The sequence below is a fragment of the Oreochromis aureus genome, linkage group 17, assembly GCF_013358895.1.
Source record: "Oreochromis aureus strain Israel breed Guangdong linkage group 17, ZZ_aureus, whole genome shotgun sequence".
Lineage (NCBI taxonomy): Eukaryota > Metazoa > Chordata > Actinopteri > Cichliformes > Cichlidae > Oreochromis > Oreochromis aureus.
Window position 1 is genome coordinate 34,498,873 of NC_052958.1, and position 22,882 is coordinate 34,521,754.

At 40.7% G+C, this 22,882-nt stretch overlaps 1 protein-coding gene across 1 annotated transcript in view; it reads left to right on the forward strand.

The window, feature by feature from the left end:
• Positions 1–22,882, forward strand: part of cachd1 (cache domain containing 1) — a 101,621-nt gene that overhangs the window by 13,539 nt on the left and 65,200 nt on the right. The window lies entirely within an intron of this gene.

The window sequence follows — 22,882 nt, forward strand, 5'->3', positions numbered from 1 at the left end:
TATTGGTGATCCAAGCTTTGTGTTTTCTTTTTCTTGATTCGAGCCAGTGTTACTTAGTTAGCTCCAACAGGGGATGACCTGGCAGTGTGAACCAGGGGACTCCAGGCCACCCTTTAGCAAGTCAGTCCCTTCACTCGCCACAATGGGCGAGACTCAAAATGAACTCCGCCTGAATAAGAGAGAGAGAGAGGGGAAAGGAAAGGGGCGGGGTTTGTGGCGAAGGCAAAGGGGGCCAGTGAACAAAATGCCCATTTGGGAGGGCAAGATGAATATGGGGACCAGCTCCCACTCCTCCTGCCCCCCAGACAACACGGTCCCCATCCCCCTCAGAATACACACACACACACACACACACACACACACACACACACACACACACACACACACACACACACACACACACACACACACACACGCATACTCCTGCAGTAGAGGCTTTACATTCTTGATGAGGAGAGTTGGAGCTCCAACTGTGGAGAAGCAGATCAGACTGTTTTGCATGCCTTTTTTCCCTCGTTTCTCTTTCTCTGCTTACGCCTCTTTCTCGGTGCTCTGAGTCGCATATATAATCTCCCAACTTTTACTTTTGTTAAGGAGCGCTTATTCTGAGGGTGTCACAAATTTTCACCCATGTTTCTATGCCTATTTGCAGTTTTTTGTTTTTGTTGGGGGGGGGGTGTTGTATATGGTAAGTGCATTTTCTTTGGGAGGGGGGATGGAGATTTGACTGCGCATAAGTAACAGCAGGCTTTGGGGCTTCCTCTTTAAGGCAGAGTGCAGTTCAGAGCATAGACAGAAAATGCTAAAGTAGGTGCTGGGGGTTGGAATGAAAACAAGAGTAGAAGAAATCGTGTGAATCGGTGGCAGCCAAGAAATGGCAGGCTTTCATATTGTGGAGTCTCACACACACTCACAAACACACAAAAGCACAGTGGCAGCAGTCTTCTCTCGGTTTCTGAGGATTTGTAAGACGCCTCCCAAACTCTAGGGTCGCAGGGTCATGGAGGTGCTCTAACTTCTTTATTCACATACTGCGAGACAGTAAAACATGGCAACCTTGTATTGGTGTAAATTTACAGGCCCAAGTTTAACATCAGTGCACTGATGTAAAGCTGTGGTAGCGTGTATAGTGAGCATGTGTGAATTCACAGGTAAGCAACCTTAAATTTGACTAGAATAAAACACAATATGAAGAAGGTGTACTGTAGCCGAGTAAACCTTTGATTTTATTTTGTGAAAAGCAGCAGTGATTACATTTTTGGTCAATTGGAGGCAACAAGCCTCCAGCTCCACTGAAGGATGTCCAGGTAGTAACCACACAGTTTTGTCCACTTAAGCCATTGCACTACAATGTCTCAACGTGAACTAAAATGTGGTATATATCCAGTACTATGTAGTACAATCATAGAACACAAATAGTTGTCAATGGAGTCTGTCTGCAATCCATCCCCATACATCAAACACAGAGCAATATTAGCAATGTTGGGGCTCTGGCTCTGTTTTGGTCTCAACACCCATTTGTTTCAATGACTGACCTTTAAACATGAAAACAATTGGTCTTTAAAGCAAAACTAATGAGCTAGAAGACCATAAAGTGCACAGTTATAATGCTGTAAATGCTAGAGATACTTTGAAATTTGGGTTTTTGTGGCACTGGTTTCAGCACTGCTGGAACACCTCAGGAAAAAAAAGGAAAGTATGATCTTTATGCCTTCAGGTTTCAGTGGATTAAAAATGCTGTCACTGTTTCTTCTTTGTCTATCTTCTCAAACATCTTCATCTTCTCCTGATTCATGGTGTAATTGTGTCTGTGGGTGGTGGCATGTGAAACCATGTCCTTTGCCTTTTGTACGCTGCTGGCTTGCTGCCTTTGAAGATGAATCAGGAAGTGACCTGGACTAATGAGTTGAACTCTGGACTCTCTGCCTCCGTCTGTCTCTGTAAGACAAGGCTGGTTGGAAGATGAAAAGAAATGCGGCGTTGTTTTTCTTGCACAGAAAATGGCAAGGGGGGAAATGTGCTACAGCTCGCTAATTAGGAGGCAAGGAGGAGTGTCACAGCTTTGAGCATGAGATGAAATGCGGGTAGACTCCGAAACACCACTTTAAGTGTTCCAAACGCATGTAAACACCTACAGTCGCACTCTGCCGCTATCCATATCTTTAGGTCTCCCTATACATGCGCATACACAAGTCTTATAAACACGGAGACTCATAAAAAGCTGCATGCACAACTGTGTTTAGCTATCAGTGTCTCTGAGCTCAGATATGTGTCTACTAAACGAGTGGTTTATTTGGTTTAGGCTGACTCAAAAGTAATGGAACATGAGCATTAGGAAAGCCAAACAGGCCTCAGTGTTTGACACGGAGATGGCCAGCTTTGCTCAAGATCGCCAAACAGTGCAGCTCTCTGAAATAAAGACTGCAAAATGATATTTGTTCCCTGGATAAACAATGAAAAATCCAGGCGTACTGTGTACACTTTGCATAGATTGTGCCAGTACAATATAATGGTTTTTCAGTCAAGTTGGGATTTGCACTCGACTCCATTTCAGTCCTGCTGAGATGTCACCCTAGCAGAGAACGGAGCTCATTTAAGTTGGCTATGGTAACTGAGCCCTTGGGTTGTTAGTGTACTTTGCTTTGTGCCTCAATGATGACCAATAATGTCTCACATGAGGTCTGACTCATAAAGTCATATTGCTCTTGTTGCACGGGGACAATCTTAAAATGATCTCGCAGCACATTTCACTTGTAGGCGTTGAGTTTAAGAAACTTACCAGTTATCCTATGCTTGTTTACTCTGTCTTAAGTGCATCTGTCCAGGTTCTCTATGTGGTCTCCTCTTGTTTGACTTGGTTGTAACAAACAGTTGGCATGTCCTGCTTTCTGAGTGTGTCAACTTGTGGTCAGGCTCAACAAACCTGTTACTGATGTGTATTGGTGTAGTATGAATAGACTGTTTTCAGGTTTCGGACATGTTTTTCTGCACAATTTACAGCCTGCATCTCTTCTGACTATACCGTCACTTATATGTACTCACCCAAAACCTGCAAGCCATTCCTTAACGTAACAGTCCTTTCTGTGATGTAACCTGTGAAGAATCCCTTTAAATGATTTTACTGCTTTTCAGTACAGATCTTGTCCCGGTTGTGACCCGATGGTAATTTCACCAGATACTTCCTGAATTTAGAAAATCTGTGGTTCACAAAGAAAATGTCTCCCGTCCAACAGACAGACGGCGTTTTTGAAATCAGTCCTGGCATTCTAGCTGAGAGGTCTTAATGTTGAGTCAATGGCCAAGCAAGCTGGTCTGTCTCATTGATTTCTTTTTTTTCTCTTTTTGTTTTTTCTGGCAGAAGCCCAGTTATAACGCTTTCTACAAGAACACTGCAGTCTCATTTTATCCGGTCTCATCCACTCCTCCTCATCCTCTCTCAACTTCCACACTTCTGTCTCCCAGATCTTTACTTTTCAGTAGACCAGGTTTGTTTTAGGCTTGGTCGGCTGGTGTCATGCCAATTATTCTCAAATACTCCAGCCCAGGCATCGGTATCATCAGCCGGCCAGGTTTTCTGCTGGTATCTTGCTGGCAAGCGAACAGGGTGACAATGTGCAGCTTTTCTTCACTTGTTATGGACTTATTATATCACAATTGTTAAAAAACTAATGCATGTTTTCAGAAAATGTGCTCTGGCTGTGTAGCCTGGGAATCAGACAAAGCTGAGAGCTCATGTTTCATTTGCTCTGGCAGAATGTGTCTGAGGCTCATCCTTTTCAGATTTCCTCCTGGCCTCCCTTTCAGATTTACAAATAGCCTTGCCCGTGCTACCCCAATCAAAAACGTGAGATTTTTCACAGGTTTCGCTGCTTTCGAATGCTTGCAAGTCTATGCAAATGTGCCCGCGTGCTCCCATTGATGATTTCAGTGAAGCTGAATTGAGCATGTCATGACTAATTTGCATACAGGCATCTGACTTTGGCTTGCATTTTCACAGCTCTCTGCCAAATGCGAGTTCCTTTAGCCATTTTCCCACATGGAACTTCCTGTTTTAGAGTCAAAACATAGGCTGTATATAAAAGATGGAAATAGTCTGTTGCAAAGCTCGAGTTTAGCAATTTGGCCGTCATCATGTTGAGAAGAATCATTCAGTTATCAACCACAAAGACAGAGAGGTGTTAAACACTTATTAAACAAAAATAGCAAAATTGAAGTATAATTGTAACATGTTGTCAAAACACTAACCACACACACAAATACAAAAAGTCTTTGATGGTGTTTGACACAGTTTTGTCCTTGATCTAAAGCAAGTAGGAGTTTTAATCCTGCTCTGTTTTCATGGCTGCCAGTCACAGGAGTGCAGCCAACACCTCTTACCTTTCCCGGAAACGTTAGTCTGTCTGCGTTACCTGGTCTATGTGTGAAAGCACTGTTAGGCTGATACTGAGCTCTGTGGGAACAGGTACCTGTGTTCACTGGTGGCGTAGTCTGCGTCTGCGCGTGTTTGTGCCCACATTTGTAGTGGCGTACTGATTTACACTCCTCTGCACTGGGTTAGTTTTAGTGATGTGACTGTATATTGTAAAGTATGAGATAATGAAGTAACAAATAAAATGATTAACTTACTAAGTGGATCTAATTTTGACTTTTTGGGGAAAAAAAGTAAGGCACTCAAAAAAAATGAGACTGACTTTTATAGTAAGTGTATAATCATGGACGGATATCGTCTACCTACCCATTATTAGAATTTGAATATTATTTCGGTGTTTAATGAGGTGCCAAACCGAGCACATTGACCGCCGCAGCAGGAATGCCAAATGGGTGATTCTTTTTCGAGAGGAGTCGTCATAAGTCTCCTGCATACATCATCAAAGAAGCACGTCTCTTCCCCCTCCTGGCTTTTACAGCAGCAAAGCCATTTTCCATTTACATACTAGAAACTTGTGAATGTCCTTGGGGAACTCTCTCCCTCTCTCTTCCTTTTGAAAGCACTCATGCTCAAGCTTCTGCACACAGCAGCGATCGACTCATGAATCTGAATAGGCGAGGTTTTCGATGTTTAGACAGCTCAGGGAAAAAACCCAAACCAAAACAAAAAAACCCCCTGACACCCCCCAACAGTTGACATGTTGATGAAACACTGTGTGTGTGTGTGTGTGTGTGTGTGTGTGTGTGTGTGTGTGTGTGTGTGTGTGTGTGTGTGTGTGTGTGTGTGTGTGTGTGTGCGCCTCGGGTTTACTATATATCTATATCTTTTGCATATAGGAGAGTTCATATTGGTTTTCAATTCGAATTCTGTATTTGCACAAGTTTCAGGTGAACTAGGTTTGACCCTTTACTTAATAGTAAAGGGTCAAACCAAAAGTTGCTGCAGGCTTGTAGGTCCAGTAATGCTGAAACTGACATTGATGCATTGGTTAAATTCATTTTCCTCAATTTAATGTGAGTAATCTGCATCTGCAGGTATTAAAAAATACAAATAAACACCTTGGCAGTCATGTTTCTTTAAATTACCATACAAGCAATAGGCCTGTACTTGCTGGGGTGAGAACACTTTGCTTCACAGACTTGACAAAAGACAGGAGAATCTGCCAGAGGCTAAAATTTCTCTTTATTCAGCCAGTTCCAGATGATTCATTCATTCATTTATTTATGGATAATAAGGGAGATGGCTTGCTTTGTTTTTCTTTTTTTTTTTATTCGCCCTTTCCAACATCTTTGCTCACTCATTCTGCCTACCCTGCGGGAATTTAGTTGTTTCAATTCTGAGCTAAAGACAATCTCATATGTGTGTCTATTCAAAACACAAAGCACATAGTTGGCTGCTGGTAAGAAGTGCTATAGGGAGAAAAATAAATAAGAAATGGCAGTGATATTTACTATCATGAAGATGCATCACAAATCTTATTGCCTAGATAATCGGCCCTGTAAAGTCCCACATTTGAGCCCACACAAAAAAAACGAAACAACAAACCTGACACGGCAAAAACTAATACCAACAATTTCTGAATAAAATATGTTTAGTATTTTTGTAGACAAAAAATTAAGAATGTGCTATTTTTATTCAGCTTGCATGTTGGATTGAAACAATATGACAAATACCACAAAAACTAAAATATCAGTGGGTAATCTAATCCAAATTTCCAACCAAGAAAACAGTTTAGTTAAGCAGATGCATATTTTTAATTCCAAAGACTTTCTCCACCTACCATTTTTGAGACCTACTGCCCTTAAGCAGTCTTTCAAACCATCCATCCATCCAAGTTTTTAGGCAAATATGAGATGGTGGAATAGAAAATGTTATAAAGACTATATGATTTTAGATAAAATGGTCCCATATAACAGTGGTTTTCGTACTGTAATTTATGGATGTTATTCCCACCAATGTGTACAGACTCTATAGACGCGGCATTTGTAATGGAAATTTTATAAATGAAAACGTTCTTTCAGGACTTACACATGAACCTGAATGCACTTTAACATTACCCAGCACCCAAAGAGCAAAGCATTTTAATGTAACCATGTAGTACGAGTTAGCTTGTAGTAGAGCAGGGCGATATGACCAAAAATATTTATCACGATATACATTTGAAAATTTGCGATAAGGATATAACTGACGATATAATTGACACTAGACAAAATACTTTACAACTCCACAACTTTATTAGTGCAAAAAACCCCATCAATGTATTTTCACTTAAACAAGCAGCTGTTTTTTTATGTGCATTAAAGTTATATAAAAATGTAACAGTGCACATTTCTTGCTGACAGTTTAACCAAAAGGCATTTCCAGTGGAAATTGGCCGACATATCCTCACCATAACCATGTATAATATCCACAAAACTTAAAAAGAGGTTATACACACACAATACGGTAATATTATGTTGAAGCACAGTACGTATCACTCCGCGAGGCTCCTGCCTACGATAGCCATAATGCTCCGACAATCCATCAAGCGGTGCGGGTTCGTAGCTTAGCAAAGTCGTACTAAAACATTTGACAGATTTTCGAGCGCCGTGTACCACATAATATCGGTTCGAGGTCAGTAAACACAACCAGAATTCATACATAAGCCACCCGGGATTATAAGGGACACTGTTGACTTTCAAAAAATCAAAGGATTGATTTTAAGTGTGCCGTATTTTCCAAACAACACGGTAATAACGACGGCCCGCTAGCATGCTCTACCAAAAATAGTGCTTTGTTGTGTATCTGACGGACGAAAGCTAAACCAGCTCCACACCACTGAAGTTGCAGCATTTTTACAAACCAATTCTGGTTCATCCATTTCATTTAACGATCCGTTTTCGCTCTTCTCATTCTGTGTCGCCGCCATGTGCGTATGTAAACATAGGCACTGCGCATGCGTGTTTTACCCATATTCTATCGCGATATTTCATTTTCCTATCATTGCCCAAAATTACACCAGTATTACCGTGAACGGTATGATATAGCCCAGCCCTAGCTTGTAGGCATAATTCCACTTGTGCTAGTTAAATAAATGTATGCTCAATTGCCAAATAATACATTTATTCACCACAGATGAATAAGTGGGATGGACCGTCATCAGTTTCTTTTATTTATTTTATTAGTTAGCTGCCATCTAGCTAAGCTACCTTTAGATTGAGATAGGTGACATAAATGGGAGCTGCATTCACTCTAATCAGAAGAGTCAGACATGTCTTTGAGAGAGGGTTGTTAAAGTCTGACTACTACTATTAGTTTTCACTAATAAATATATATTATCGTGTTTTAGAAAGACAAAAGGGTTTGGCTCATTTGTTCCCCTTTTCTGTGTTAATTCTGCCGTCAGCAGCTCTTAATGTTGCATTTGAAGCCTTTCTTGCGCCTGCCTTGATTTAGCTAAAGTTGGTGCAAGTGTTGGGTTAAGGAGCTTACATCTCAAAGACGTGATTATAAAAGTAGAATCATTTCGACTCAGTGACTCTACAAACATAACTTTGGTTAAAAGCAGACAAACTTGAAGAAACAGGGGTGAGTAACATTGCTAATTACTCATGAGTAATGGATGTGAAAACATATGACATACAAGTATTTGCAGCGTGTTTGGGTTTGATTTGAAGCCAATGTGCCAACCACTTGATCACATCCGAAGTCCAAGGTCTATGTTAGGTCCAAGATAATCACTGGGCTCGCTGTAAGTCGTATTTCTTTTCCTAACCAAAGGTCTACATAAGAGTTTCTGGGCCTATCGACTGCACTCCATGCGCGCCAAAACCAACAGGTGCACATGTCTAATCTCTCTTTGTTTGCATTTCTTTTTCTGCCTCTGTCTTCTCCTTCTCTGCCTTTGATCTCTCCAGAGACCCTCAACCTCAAATACCAGCTCTCTGCTTTTATCATGGGTCACTTTCGTGTCGTCATCTGCTTGATCACTGTTCATTTCTTCCTCTTCCTACTTCCTCTTCCTTTCCATTATTTTTTCTTTCTCTATGTCTCTCTTCCTCCTCTGCCTGGAATAATTTTCACTGTTTTCTGTCAGGCAGGGTCGGTATCCTGTGAGATAGTGTTCCTACAAATTGAACAGGTAAAAGAGGAAATTTGTGTGTGTGCATTTTATGTGTGTACTTTGGCAGTGAGGTTTCCTGCCGCAAATGAGGGTCACAACTCAAAAACTGTCCTCCTTTTTATATAATCTGCTCATATACAGACACAGAGCGTTTGCCAATTTAAACCGTTCAGGTGTCAAACAAGAATGAACAAACTTCTCAACGTGTGATGTCTCAAGCTGTGTTATTTGTTCCATCCTCATGTGTACGTCTATATGACTGTGCATAAATGTCCTTATATATTTCTGTAATTTGGCCAAGCATGGGTTCGCTGTTTTTCTTCCTCACCACAGCTCCCAGGTTACCTCCCTCAGCACGCAAAAGTAGCCAACACAAATCCTGCATCCAGTTAATCATCTCATGCCATAAAGACGAATGTTGTGCTATAGCAGTGCTGTGTTACACTGCAGCACTCATTATTCAGGCTGTAATGACCTCCAGTGTTAATAACAGTGCATTTATGAAAAATCCATTCGCCGCGTTGTCATTTGTATGTTACGGTTGATACCTGTTGCTTTATCAGGAAAATGTGTTTTGTACATTTAGTTTGACACGCACTGAATCTTTAGGAAGGTTATTTTTGGGGTGTGTGTGTGGTGGTTTATTTTGTCCAAGTTAGGGAGTTTCCATTGCTTAACACAGACGACATTCAATTTAAGACCAATGTATCGACACAACAGAAGCCTCTTATATGTTATGAAGCTTTAAACCAGTGGGCAAAGATTGAAAACATTTTGTGGCTCAAAATGTGCACAAAGTGGTATCTGCATGTGGTGGCTTTCTGGATCTATATTTGAAATGACACATTTTTACTGTTCAGACTCTGCTCCCTGCACGCACGGGTGGGGCCCGCATTGCAACATGGGTGAGTCGTGATATGTTTAAATTTACAGTACAGTCATATTGTAACATTATGTTTCCCTTTTTGAAGAAACCTTCTAGTTTGGGCTAGATCAGGTGACCCTGAGACCTCCCTTAGTTATGCCACTGTTTAGAGGGATTTTTTTTTCTCACACTGTCAAAGCCCTTGCTCATAGTGGTTTGTGTGATTGCTTAGTAATTTTACGATACAATGTAAAGTGCCCTGATGCAGCTGTTGCGATTTGGTGCTCTCTCTTTTAACATCAGGTATTAGGGCTGTTCGATATAACGATATATATCGGATGACGATATAAAAACGTCTATCGTTTCATTTTACGCTATCGTTTGTTTCGTGGTGTCGCAAAATAAACTGTTTACGGCAATATTTTTTCATTATTTTGATGGTCACTGTAGTGGCTACATTAATTTCCTAAAGTTCTCTCTTTCTCTTATATTTAATATAACCACACTACAGACGGACAAGCGCTTGTTTTTATGTGTTGTCGTTAGCAACAACGACGGTAAAACCACCTCGTGTCCGCTTGTTTATTTTCCACATAAACCTTTCACAATAAAGCTCAAGATCCTGTTGAGACTTTTCAAAATAAACTGAATCACATGAAAGATGCAGAGTATTTACGGATGAGAAGCAAAAAAGAGCCGTCAGGTGCTAAAAAATAAACCTTAGACTCAAACATTAGAACAGGCTTTTCCCCGCAGCACGCTGTGTAATAAATACTCACAAAGAAAACGGCGGCCGTTACAACCTATGTCTAAAAATGTATCGTTTCATGCATCAGTTAAAGCACTCGACTCCAGGTACGCGACGCCCAGCTGGAAACACTTCACGCAAGTCGAGCTGCCCGACATTCACAGAATTTACAGAAAATGTTACATTTTTGTGATTTATATCGTTATCGGACGATAGATGTCTTAATATCGGGATATGAGATTTTGGTCATATCGCACAGCCCTATCAGGTATGACATCGATCCACTTTAAAACACTGCTATTACCAGGAAATTCCATATTAACACAATATCAAGCTTTACATCTATAGTTTCATGAATACCTTTTGCAAAAAGTTGTGCATTTGACATTTTGTTTACTTTTTGGGGTTAATCAGTACTTTCAGTCATGCCAGCAAGTGTCAGCAGCAGGAAGCTGCACTAGTTTCGCTTGCAAAGTCGAATCCAGTGTCCTGTTGTTTAACCTTCCCTTTAGAGCGATCCTCGCCTTGGTTAATCAGTCCATGTAACTGCCCTTAGAGTACATGAATTAGAACAAAGCCCCATGTCTATAGAGACCCTCTAACAGTGGCCAGACATGATCTCACATCAGGCTCAGAAACCTGAGGAGGAGACCACCCCAGGAACCTTTTCTTTCTTAGACGTCTCTTATTCTTCTTTATCTCTTTACCATCTCTCGTTCCCGCTCACATTTACCTGCCTATGGTACGCATGATCTAGAAATTTATCATTATTCGTATGAATCTCTGTACCACTCTCATAAGTGAGGGCCGTTGCATAATTTGATTTCCTCTCTATAGTTTATTCATGTTTTTTTTTTTTTTTTTTTTTTTTTTTTTAATTGTTTTTTAAATTTTATTGTACAGTGACTACGGAGTCAGTTAGTACTGGTTCAAATTATGTTGACAATTTCAGTTGACGTTTGTGGCTCGTTTGTGTGTTCATAATGCATTCATCAATGTCTGAAAAACTGCAAGTGAAAGCGCCTGCAGATGAGTGAACAGCATAGGAATGTGAAGATAATCCAAGATAGTTTGTGCAGACAGTGCAGGCGCCCCATCTGATTGTCCCTTCACTTTTTTGTAAGGGAGGTGGGTGGGGGTGAGGAGGTTCTTAGTAGGAAATATATCAAAGTTTTGAATTTTATTGGTGCTGCGTGATGAGGCCTTTGAGCCATGCGGGTCAGCGGCTTACAGTTTGTCAATCTCAGCATTTTCACACACTCTTTTGAGATCTCCAAGTCCAGCTCAAGAGTCGGTATGAAGTTTTCGCCCTGCCAGGGTTACCACTAGGGTGTGACTGGGACTTGTGGTGCCAGACATTGCTGGCAAGCTGAGGTGGTTGAAGCCCGGTCCGCAGGTGAAGTGTTTTGGAGACGCTGCTTGGTTTCTATGGCTGTGCCGCCTCTTGGCTCCAGGTGGGTCATTTGTCATTTCACTGGGAGCTGTAGTTTCTGAAAGGGATAATCCCAGAGACCTTATTTTTTGACTTATGATGAACTTCTAAAAAAATAAAAAATACCAGACATGTAGTACAATGTCAGTGTGGCTGATGCTTAACAGGAAATGACTCACCCTTTCCCTCACTTTTCAGCTCCGTTACTATTATTTGAAGGTATTGATCAGATAACTCTTTAATAACCCGATCAATACAGTAACTGACAAGTGTTTTTGCCATCAAGTATACTTCTTAACGTGGTCCCTGTTCATTCAAACAAACAAACAAACAAACAAAAACTGTAGGTCTGCACAGTGCTTGGTGTTTTACTAAAAAACAAAACTCATTTCTGGATGTCTTGATACAGAGAAAAAAAAATCAAAGCACTTCTAAAAACAGTATTTTCTCATTATCATGCGTTCCTTTGTTTAAACTAATTTGACCACAGTGTGTGGGGTTTTGTCTTCGCCCACTTTTACTCCATAGATTTTATCACCTTAATGGGGGTGCTCAGGTATGCAGCTTTGATCAGCCTTTGGAACGTTTTCACATTGGCTCCAGTTTAGCAGCAAGATGTTATTCCCATAACCCACTGCAGGCCCGATGCCACTGCAGACACATATTATATTTATATAAAATAAAATATAGTTTGTGTGGGCGGTGTAAAAAGTCTATCTCTAAGATTGTACATATTGCACCATCCTTAAAACTATGTAATCTTTTATTAACAATTAGCAACGTCCTTATTAAGAATTAGTTTTTCATAAGGTTTCAGTATATCCAATTAGTCAGCTGTTAGTGTGTGGTTGCTGTGGCCTGAGGCCTTGTTTTAATGACTCGATTGCCTTGACTTCAAAGACCTCATGTGGGGAAAACCATAAGGTAATGACTTGTGACCAAAGTCTCATACCACATGTACTTTGACAGGCACACCCCACAGTTTGTGCTAAGAGGAAGAAGCCGGATAATGGGACAAAACTGCAACCTTTGGGTGATGTGTGCTAGGATGTAGTTACATCAGTTTTTTAAACTGTGATTCTTTTTTTTTAATTATTATTTTTTGTATCTGAGACCTTCTCATTTCTGCCAGCGGTTGCTGCACAATACACTGCACAACTAGTCCTAATTTTTTAACACTGTTTGCCAGACCTAAAATAGGTGTTTCCAATATCCCTGTGTTGTTTCTGGGCAATCATAATTAATGTTGGTCCAGATATTCAACGCTGAAAGTGACCAGTCACATTGTTATATGTGACTGGTTATTGTTACATTTTCCAACATTATGACAATATATGGGGGGAAGAAACAAAACCTGCCAATGTCCACCAACATTAATGATCCTGGAATACCACAAACGTAGATACAGCCAATCATGCCTTTAAGATAATGTAGATTATAATTGTCTTTCTCCTGTCTTCTTTCCCTCACCCTGAACCGGTCGTGGCAGTTGGCCCCGCACCTCCCTGAGCCTGGTTCTGCTGGAGGTTTCTTCCTGTTAAAAGGGAGTTTTTCCTTCCCACTATTGCCAAAGCGCTTGCTCAAAGGGGGTCATATGATTGTTGGGGTTTTCTCTCTATTATTGTAGGGTCTCACCTTACAATATAAAAAGCCTTGAGGCAACTGCTGTTGTGATTTGGCGCTGTATAAATAAAACTGAGTCACATTGAATTGAATCTAACTAGGTTATGTCAGTGTTCTTAAGTGTGGACTACAGCTAGGCCACATTTCCACCTTTTACCGTGCCATGTTTTGTCTTCTGTACTTACAAGTATATTGTGAGCTAGCAAAGACAATGTCCACCACATGGCTGCACCGCAGTTGTGTTTTCTGTTTATTTAACTCTCCCAGTTTGTTCTGTTGAAATGGCAACCTCTAGATTTTGTGGGAAAGCACAACATTAAGTTGATGAAAGAAAGGATAAAGTAACGAAACTGAAATGCAGCTTAGCCATTGTTTTAAATGAGGGCAAAGCTATTTAGTTCCACAAACAAGTCCTCATACCAGTCTTCTGTTACGCATTACTGCCGCTTCATTATTATCTACCAAAGTTAAAAAAAAAAGTTGATCAAATGTTAATATCTGACATCTTTTTTTGCGATCTTAGTTTTATTTAGATGTTGTCCCCTAGCTTTTGAAGCTTATTTCAATCTGCATTTCTTTCCCTCCTATCTTTCTCCTCACTTTACTGCTCTACTCTGACCCGGCCCCACTTTTTCCTAGCTTTTCTTGTTCCCCCTCCTCTACTCCTCCGCCCTCCGTTCCCTCCCTTGTTTTCTCTCACATGTGGAAAGCATTATATCCTGTCTGGTGGAGAGAGGGAGAGAGCACAAACTTCCCAGTCAGAGACTGAGAGCTTCTTGGGGAGGCCCAGGGGCAGTGGGTAGTGTTAGGGTTTATACGGTGGTGACTCTCGCTCTCTTTCTCTCAGGCCTCATGCTGTTTGGATAAAAAAAGGGGGGTTTGTTTTTTTCAACGCACCACAGCACCCTATAGCTGGCAGGCTTCACCCTCCCAGTGCATTAGACTGGAGGACACCCTGGAGAAAGTCCAGTCAGAATTTATCAGTACAGGCACCGGCTCCCCTCACACACCTCAGCATATGTCAGGTGAATTATATGTAAAGATTCAAGCTGAAAATATGTCTGCCTTGTTTCCTTTCTAGGAATAGATCAGAGCAGATTTATTACACTTTTGTTTCCCAAGTAGTTTTTATTTTCATTTTTGTGGATTTGCTCATTTCGTCTTATAGATGGAAAATGTTTAGTTTTGCTTTTTTTATGAGTTGAGTGTCAGTTTCAGTTTTTCTTTTAATGTTATCAATAACAGGGCATTTTACAGGCCCTGATTTTTTTTCTTCCAGAAGTTAAGAACAAGTCTTACTGTACAAGCGCAATACTTTTTGAAAAGCGGTTGAATCGCATGTCAGACGCTTTGCATTAAAATTGTCATGTAGACACTCCAAGTCTAAATAAATACGGCGCCAAAGTTTTTTCAGGCAGGTTGTGAAATCAAATTTGACTCAAAAGACTGAAAATAAAAAGCTTTTTCTTATTTTTGTGCATGCATAATGTTTTTTATTTTTTTTATTTTATTTAACATGATTTTTTTTTTTTTATATACCCCTGGTTTTAGTTTAGTTTCAGTTTTCACTAATGCAAAAAAGCTGAAAAAAGTGGCATTTATTTCAGTTTCTTAGAAATCCTATATATAATTTAACAAAATATTAACAATAATTCAAAAAAAAAGAAAAGAATTCGGCCATTTCCAAAGAAGAACTTTCATCAGTAAAGAACCAGATCACAGTTAATCTCTACTGCAATCCACAGATTTATGGATATCTGCTGGTAAAGCCACATTAAGTTGGTTTCTGTACTCTCCTTTGCTCTTTGTCATAGTTTTGTTTCTTTTTAGTTTTTGTAGAACAGGAACAGTGGGCTAATAAGGATAATTTAACTTCTGAAGCTTTGGTATTGAGATAAACCTTCAGTGCTTAGGTCTGGAATGGACATCAGGACTGTTCCAAGTGCATCCTGGGAATTAAAGCTTTCCTTAAAAAAAGCTGTTTTATGGAGATATGAAATCTAGGTGTATGCAGTCCTTCCAGCACACACACACACACACACTTTTCCAACATAAACATTCAGAGGACATAAATACATGTTGAGAAAATTGAAAATGCCACCCTAGTCAATCCGAAATGACTGAACTGTGAAGAAGCCTTTGAATAGCAGCTTAAGTGCACGCTTGCACTCCCCACACTAACACAGTGTGTGGGCTTGGGCTTTGGGGCCATCGCCTCAGGTTGTCTGTTAGTTAGATTCACGCAAATTAAATTGGACCTCAGTGAGACCCCCCCCAAAATACAGCAACAAGCAGTTGGCAGACACTGACGGCTGGTCATTTAATTAACCGACCTGCTCCACTGGGTTGAAATGGAGACGCACTTAATTAGTGAGGGTTTGGTTCCTCTATGGCCATTATACTGGCATTTAGAGATCCATCTTTGACATGCCTTTTCTTACTGTACTCCCTCCCTCTTCTCCTCTTTCATGGTTGGAGGCATTTTTTTCCTCTTTTTTTCCCCACATCGATGCATAGAAATGAATCCAAAAGGCTAGACTAGGTCTTTGACAGACTTAACATGCTTTAAAAAAAGAAAGCCTTGTAAACAGCTTGGAAAAGTTGAACCCGAGAAGACTGGATAGCCATAGCTGTGACATTAAATCAATCAGGAGCTACTTGTAGGACTTGGATTGGTCTGATCTAGCTGTGGATTAACAGACAGGTGTGGTGAGATGGTGGTGATTGTGTAAATGTTGTGAATTCCTTGCAGCTGAATGGTTCGATCATTTTCGGCATACATTTTATTTTATTTTTATTTCCCAACTAATCACATTTATTTTACTGATTTGAATAAAAATAAAAGCACTTATTTCCTTAATGTGGCATTTGGCTCTGACTAGAGAAGTGCTTTTGATATTTGGCTCCTCACTGAGCTGCAGATAGTTAGAATTAAAAGGAGCTTCGTTATATTTTGTAAAACATTGCTGTTAGTCCACCAGGTTCATTCCCAAAGGAAATTAATACGTCCTTAGGCTTTTTACTTCTCTTCTTCTGACCTGTGTGTTGTGGAGCTGTAAACTGTAAACTGCAGGTGTAATTATTTCAGCCCTTTTTGGCTGCCTTGGGAAAATACAAAAATTGGGCTCCTGCTCGCTCTTCCTTGCCTTTCCTCCCCCAGTTGCCTGTTTCCTGACTTTGTAGGATTTGGGGGGGAAAAAAAAACAGAAAACGAAAAAAAGAATATGGGAGGCGAGGATGGGGATAAACACATGGCAAGGGTCTGGGGGAAAACAAACACACATGCACACACATCAGAGGAGGAACTCTGATGCTGCATCCTCGGCCCCCAGCCCTCTGTAGTGCCATGAGCTGGGAGTTGGCTGGGAAGCTGGGAGAAGGTAAAAAAAGGAGAGAAGCTGTGTACCAGCACCATGAAGGAAGAAGCAGTTACTGTCCCTTGGGCTTTAATATTAAGCCTTTATCTGTCAGCTGTATGGAAACCAGTCTCTCTGGCCCTACAGCTCCAACACATCGACACAGTCTGGATTTAAATTGTCTGTGGATGAATGTGACCTTCACCTTCATGGAGATTTCTTACAGTAGGTTGAGCAACACACATGTACAAAGGCACTCTGCAGTTTCACTTTTTTATAGCAGTCATACCTATTTGATTCAGCTGGCACATGGTGAATATGAATTTGTGTCTCAGGGAGGCTCCCAGTTTGCCCTGTAGTGTGTTCACCGATGTACCACGGACCACTAAAGACAGCCCTGAAGGCAGGATTAGGGAGAGTGTGTGTGTGTGTGTGTGTGTGTGTGTGTGTGTGTGTGTGTGTGAGAGAGTGCGAACGCACGCATCTTTGTATACAGGCTTGCTTGTGCAATTCCAGCCCCACTCTTTGAAGATCGATGAATTGCTAATATGTTCATTCCCAATCCGACGACTTCTGCTTATCTTCCTTATTTTTTGCCTTTCCCTAATTTTTTATTCTCCGCAGTCTGTTTTTCTTTACTACTAGATTTTCCTTTTTGGAAAAAAAAAAAACCCTACAAGAATGACTCTCTAAGTCTCCATCCTGTGGTTGGTGTCATCAGTCTTCTCTCTGGATTTTCTTCCCTGCATCCCTGGGAACAGAAGACTCACTTTAAATAAGAAGAGCCTCTTATGGTAGTTTGACATCCCCAAGAGGGCCTGACTGAGGAGATGAAGTGGCAGAGCTAATTAAATGGATACATATGGTTCTAGTGTTGATATGAGATGGGTGCAAAGAGGATGCAAAAGTTAAGGAGAAACCTAAGGCAGTCTACTATAGAACTGCAAAAGGCTGTGACGTGTTAATCATTTTCTCTTCCTGCAACTGAGAAAATAAATAAAGCAGCGAAAAAGTTTAAAGGAGTCAGATATTCTCATACGTGAGGGCAGTATTCCCTGTATGTCACAGCATACGTGAATTACCCACAGTAAATGTACCATAGCTCTGAAAAGTTACCAAGTTCCGATATTTAGTTGTGTAACTCACAGTTTGAGCTTCCACTAAGGTTTGGGCATTCCTGGGAACCACTCATCTGTGTCGAGGATTAACCCCATGGTGAATGGCTTTAAAAACTGGTCTAATGAGTCGAAGGCTGGAGCTCTGCAATCAATGCACAAGTCATCTGAATGCAGTTCTTCCCGTGTAGAGCCAGGGTTAACCTTTTTGATGTGTCATTAGAGACATGCGTTTTGGACCTTGCAGCAGTGCAATCAAATAAAAATGTTGTGTATGGATGACATTTTGGCACTAAAGGAAATGTTATTTAAAAAAAACAACAAGAACTCTTTTATCACAAATTTTAGACGTAAGACAATTTAGTATGTTAGGGGCAAGGGAAAGCATTTACTGCTGTGTGAATTGTATGTAACTTTTATATTTGGAAATGCAGATGAGCACAAAACTAATAGCGCTAGCTTCCCCATGAAATTGCTTTTCTTTCCTCAATTTTTAACAAGGGATAATTCAAAAAAGTGTTTCTAAACAGAGCAGTTTTCTTTAGAATTATTAAAAAAAAACACCAAAAAGGACCAGGAGAAGTATATTAGCCCCCTGAGAAACTGACCGTTATTGAGCTATAGCACAGACCATTGATGTGCAATGACGTGTTTTAATTTTGTAGTGCTCACAGCTTGTAAAATGAAGTTGAAACTGAGGCATATTTTATTTACACACAGTATACAAACTTCAGCAAAGGTTTGAGCTGTCATTTGAAAAAGGCAACCCAAAACAAGATAAATCAATTTAGGCTTGAGAAAAATATTTTTTTTATGCTCACAAAACAGGAGATTGATATACAAAGTTAATATAGCATTTCCAAGTGTCACAAACTGGAGTGAGAAATATCAAGAAGTATCAAAGAGAGCCACACAGTGCGGAACAAGCCTGACAGAGGAAGAAAGTAAGACTCTGGAAGGAAAAGTAGTGAGAGATGTGTCTAAAGACCTCAGAACAACTGCCAAGACCTGCCATGTCAGGAATTGTCGTCTCAATGATGAAAATCATTAGAACCCTGTGCAGGAATGGACCGTGAGGTTACAGACCAAGAAAAGCTCCACTTCTACAAAAAATGCCCCTTTAAGTTAGACTGAGGAATGTTATAGACAGCCTGGTGAGAGATTATGCATAATGGAAGCACGTCCTTTGGTCTGCTGTGACAAAATTAGAGCTCTTTGACCAAAGAGGTGATTTGGCCAAAGAATGGAGGAGTGTACATCTCCTCAAGGTGAAAGGAAGCGTAGAGAAGACCAAAGTGAACATTACTGACTGGCCTGCACAAAGCCCTGACTTGAATCCCATTGAAAATCTGTGTGGTGAAGACCAAGATCGATGCAAGAAGACCATCAAATCTGGAGAAGCTTGACAGATTTACCAGAGAATGGCCTGGAATTTGTCAGGATATGTGAATGAAACTTACAACAAATGACTGCAGGCTGTTATGGAGCAAAAAAGATACCCAACTGAAGATTGTCATCAGGGAGCTAATAATTTTGACGCAAAGTAAAAAAGAGTGTAAGTATTAAAAATAAAACTAGGACGTTTGGAAAAGGTGCTTCTCCCTGAGCCTGGTTCTGTCAGAGGTTTCTTCCTGTTAAATGGGAGTTTTTCCTTCCCACTGTTGCCAAGTGCCTGCTCATCTTTTCATTGGTCTTTTCTCTCTATTATGATAGTGTCTTCACCTTACAATTTAAAACACAGGGATCTGTTTTTGTGATTTAACGCTCTATAAATAAAACTCAGTTGAATAAAAGTATTAAAATAAAACACACACACAATTAAACATTAACACAGTTCCAAAGTTTCCATTAGAATGCTCTTTGTTTGAAAAAGGTCTTGTTTAACCTTCCACTTGTGCGTCAGACATCTAAAATGAACATTTGTGTCATTTTCCGGTATTTGTAATTTGTCTTTTTTCATGATGCCGAGGTTTACCCAACAGAGTAAGCTACAAGGTGTGGAGGGAAGTCTGAGTGTCCCCTGGCACTGAAGTTTTGTGCATGTGCGAGTGTGTGATTATGGGTCACAGGAGGCCACAGGACCGTGGTGGCCCGAGCAGCCTCAGGCGTCTCAGGTTTCAGAGCTGAGCATTCCTCCCCAGCTGCTCCATAGCTGTGAAAACCGCAAAGCAGCTCTAACAACAAACACTCTAGGCACTGGGGGAAAGCCGGCTAACCTGTGGCTAATCAGCAGCAACCGCTCTGCTCTCTTCAGGATTTGTTCGCAATTTCTCAAGATTGCTCGCTAAATGGGAAAAAAACGTAGTTCCCCTTCACAGTGCCTACTCCTCCCCCATTCTCCTTCTCTTTTGTTATTGCAGTCTTTAAGTTTTAAAAGTGATTCCTGCTAAGTGGCAGCAGCTCTGTTTGAGTGTACTTTGGTCATGTTTATTTGACAGTTCCATGTATTGGACCTTCGTTTTTTTTTTTGTTTTTTTTTTCCCCCACCAAGAAGGGCGTGGAACTGTAAACTGTCTGGGCTTGGTTTTGCACTTTGCACATAACTCAGTAGTGAAATGTGCTTGTGTGTGTGTGTGTGTGTGTGTGTGTAATAACACAATTAAAGTGTTTTGTGTGTTAGTCACTTGCTCTGTAAAATGAAATGAATATGCACAAAAGCAATCACTAGTAACGAGGACTACCGACTACCATTTAGACACTCAAAACTGAGCACTTGTAAAGTTTTGTGTGTATTTTCCAGCCAGTGTTTATAGGCCATATTAGAAATAATTGAATTGTCAAAAATTGCATTTCATACTTAATCTACCAGTAAAAGCTGAAAAGACTCATTATGAATCAGAAGACAGCATTGTGCAGAGATTTCAGCGAACAGTTGTATCTGTTTGTGCGTCTCTGTCACTGCCTGACAATATATTTGTCCTTTTTATTAGATTACATTATTTCCCAGTTAGAGTGGCAAATATTTGTTGATTATTCAGTTATTTTTTCTGGAGAAAGAATATCTGTTTGTGTATTTTCTGCTTTCTATTACTTTTGGGATGGGGGACACAAGTCTCTTGGTCTTCTTCCATCCATCCAACATCCTTTACTTGGTACATAAGCATTGGAGCCCATCCTGTAATCATCCTTTGTTGTGTTTCTAACTTGAAACTTTCAGCACAGTTCCAATTACAATGGGAAGAAAGGGAGAAAAGCATACATAGATTACATAGGCAGGGGTGCACATAAGTGGTGCGCATTGGCTGTCAAAATAAAAGACGCGCACCAGATAAGAAGTTGCAACACACGTTTGCGTACATAAGATTTTCTGGAGGAGGACAGACATTTGTTTAAAACTCTTAAAGATGTCGAAGAAGCAAGCTCGGAAAAGTGGTTGCAGGAGGTGAGCTGGCTTCAAACAAATGATGAATGCACAGAGATGTGGTGCAGAATATGCTGTGAAAATCCCACTCTAGTGGACAAAAACAGTGCCTTTTATATGTACGCAAACGCGCGTTGCAACTTCTTATCTGGTGCACGTCTTTTATTTTGACAGCGAATGCGCACCTGCGGACCACTTATGTGCACCCCTGTATATAGGCAAAAGTATTTGGCCATACCACGTATTCATTTTCTTTATGGATGTTGGCCTGGGCCTTGTAGTTGCAGTGAAGAGAAATCTTTGTGCTTCAGCCTCCCAAGACATTTTTTGGATGATTTTCTGCTTCCAACTTTGTGGGAACAGTTATGTCTCAGCATGATTTTGCCCCAGTGCATAAAACACGGTCCATGAAGGCATGGTTGGATGAGTTTGGTGTGGAAGAATTTAACTGACCCACACAAAGCCCCGACCTCAAACCCGTCAAACACCTTTTGGATGAATGAGAATGGAGAGTGGGAGTATTCAACTTCGCAATGTATAAAAATTTTCCATAGACACGCTCTCTAAAATCTTGTGGAAAGCCTTTGCAGAAGAACAAATGCTGTTATAGGTATAAAGGGTGAGTGAATTTTAGAAAAAGCTAATGCGGGTGTTGTGTGTAGGTGGCTCAATACGCTTCTCGTTGTACTGTATGTTCCAAGTGTTAAAGGAAAGGTTCCTCTAATGCTGAGGCACAATATCTGCAATGATAAAGTGTCTTACAGCGTAAACGGCTTGACAACTGAGCTCACTTTGTCACCAGATATACTCTGAAACAGAGACATGTCTAACTATGGCATAAGTCCATAGTAACACAGCTCTGGGTTTAGTTTATTTAAGTTGCAATCTGGGTAATTGGTGTCCTCTGGAATGTGTCTGACAAAAGGTGTGGACAGGCATCAGGAAATGGTTGGAGTGTAGAAACCAGACAATTTAAGGCTTTGTGTACGGTGGGGCAACTTACCGTGAAACACCTGCCCGCCTGCTGCCTCAACACAAACATTAGTTGTACTGTATTTGTAGCTGACACATGGCACCGGTGCCTGTGTTTAACAAGTGTGTATGTGTAAATAAGTAGGAGAAAAAGAGAGAGAGCAAATATACAAGACTCGAGAGACCATCTGAGTAAATGTCTGCATGTTTCTGTGTGTCAGAGCAGGTCCGTATTTAGGCGGCTCATATAATGTTTTTCTGGGGCTCTCTGAGTGCTGAGGTCACAGCCGGACTCATTTTCTCCATGCCTTAATGCACCACTCCACATCCTCTCTGCTTAACAATATAAATCAGGAACTGTTAAAAATGTTTCAGCCTGGAAGGCGAAGGAGGGGGAAATTTAACATCATCTTGCGATTCGAGCTCATAAAAACCTTCATTTTTATGCTACGGCTGACTTCTAGACTCGGGCAGGCGTTTCCTCTCCCAACTAAGAAACTGATGCAGTTGACAGGACTATGCTGTCTGAGGTTGTTTTGGCAGGTAGTCAGGTTTATCATTCTCTCTAGGCCGCTAATAAAATGGATCCAGACGCACTCGTCTCAGCAGAGAAATGCATCAGCACTACCGCCAATGTTTACCTTGTCTTTTTCTTTCTCTTTCCTCCCCATCTCTTGATTGATGAAGATAGCTGGATGCTATTAATTCAATGTAGTCTCACAGCATCATCATGCAACAATGGGAACCCCCCCATATAACTACTTCTTCATCCAACTTGTAGGTGTTGCAAAGCTCTGAGAAGTAACATTAATGATGCTTTCACCATACTCACACGAGCCAAGGAGCCAAAATATGCAATAGGCTGCCAGAGCCCAGCGA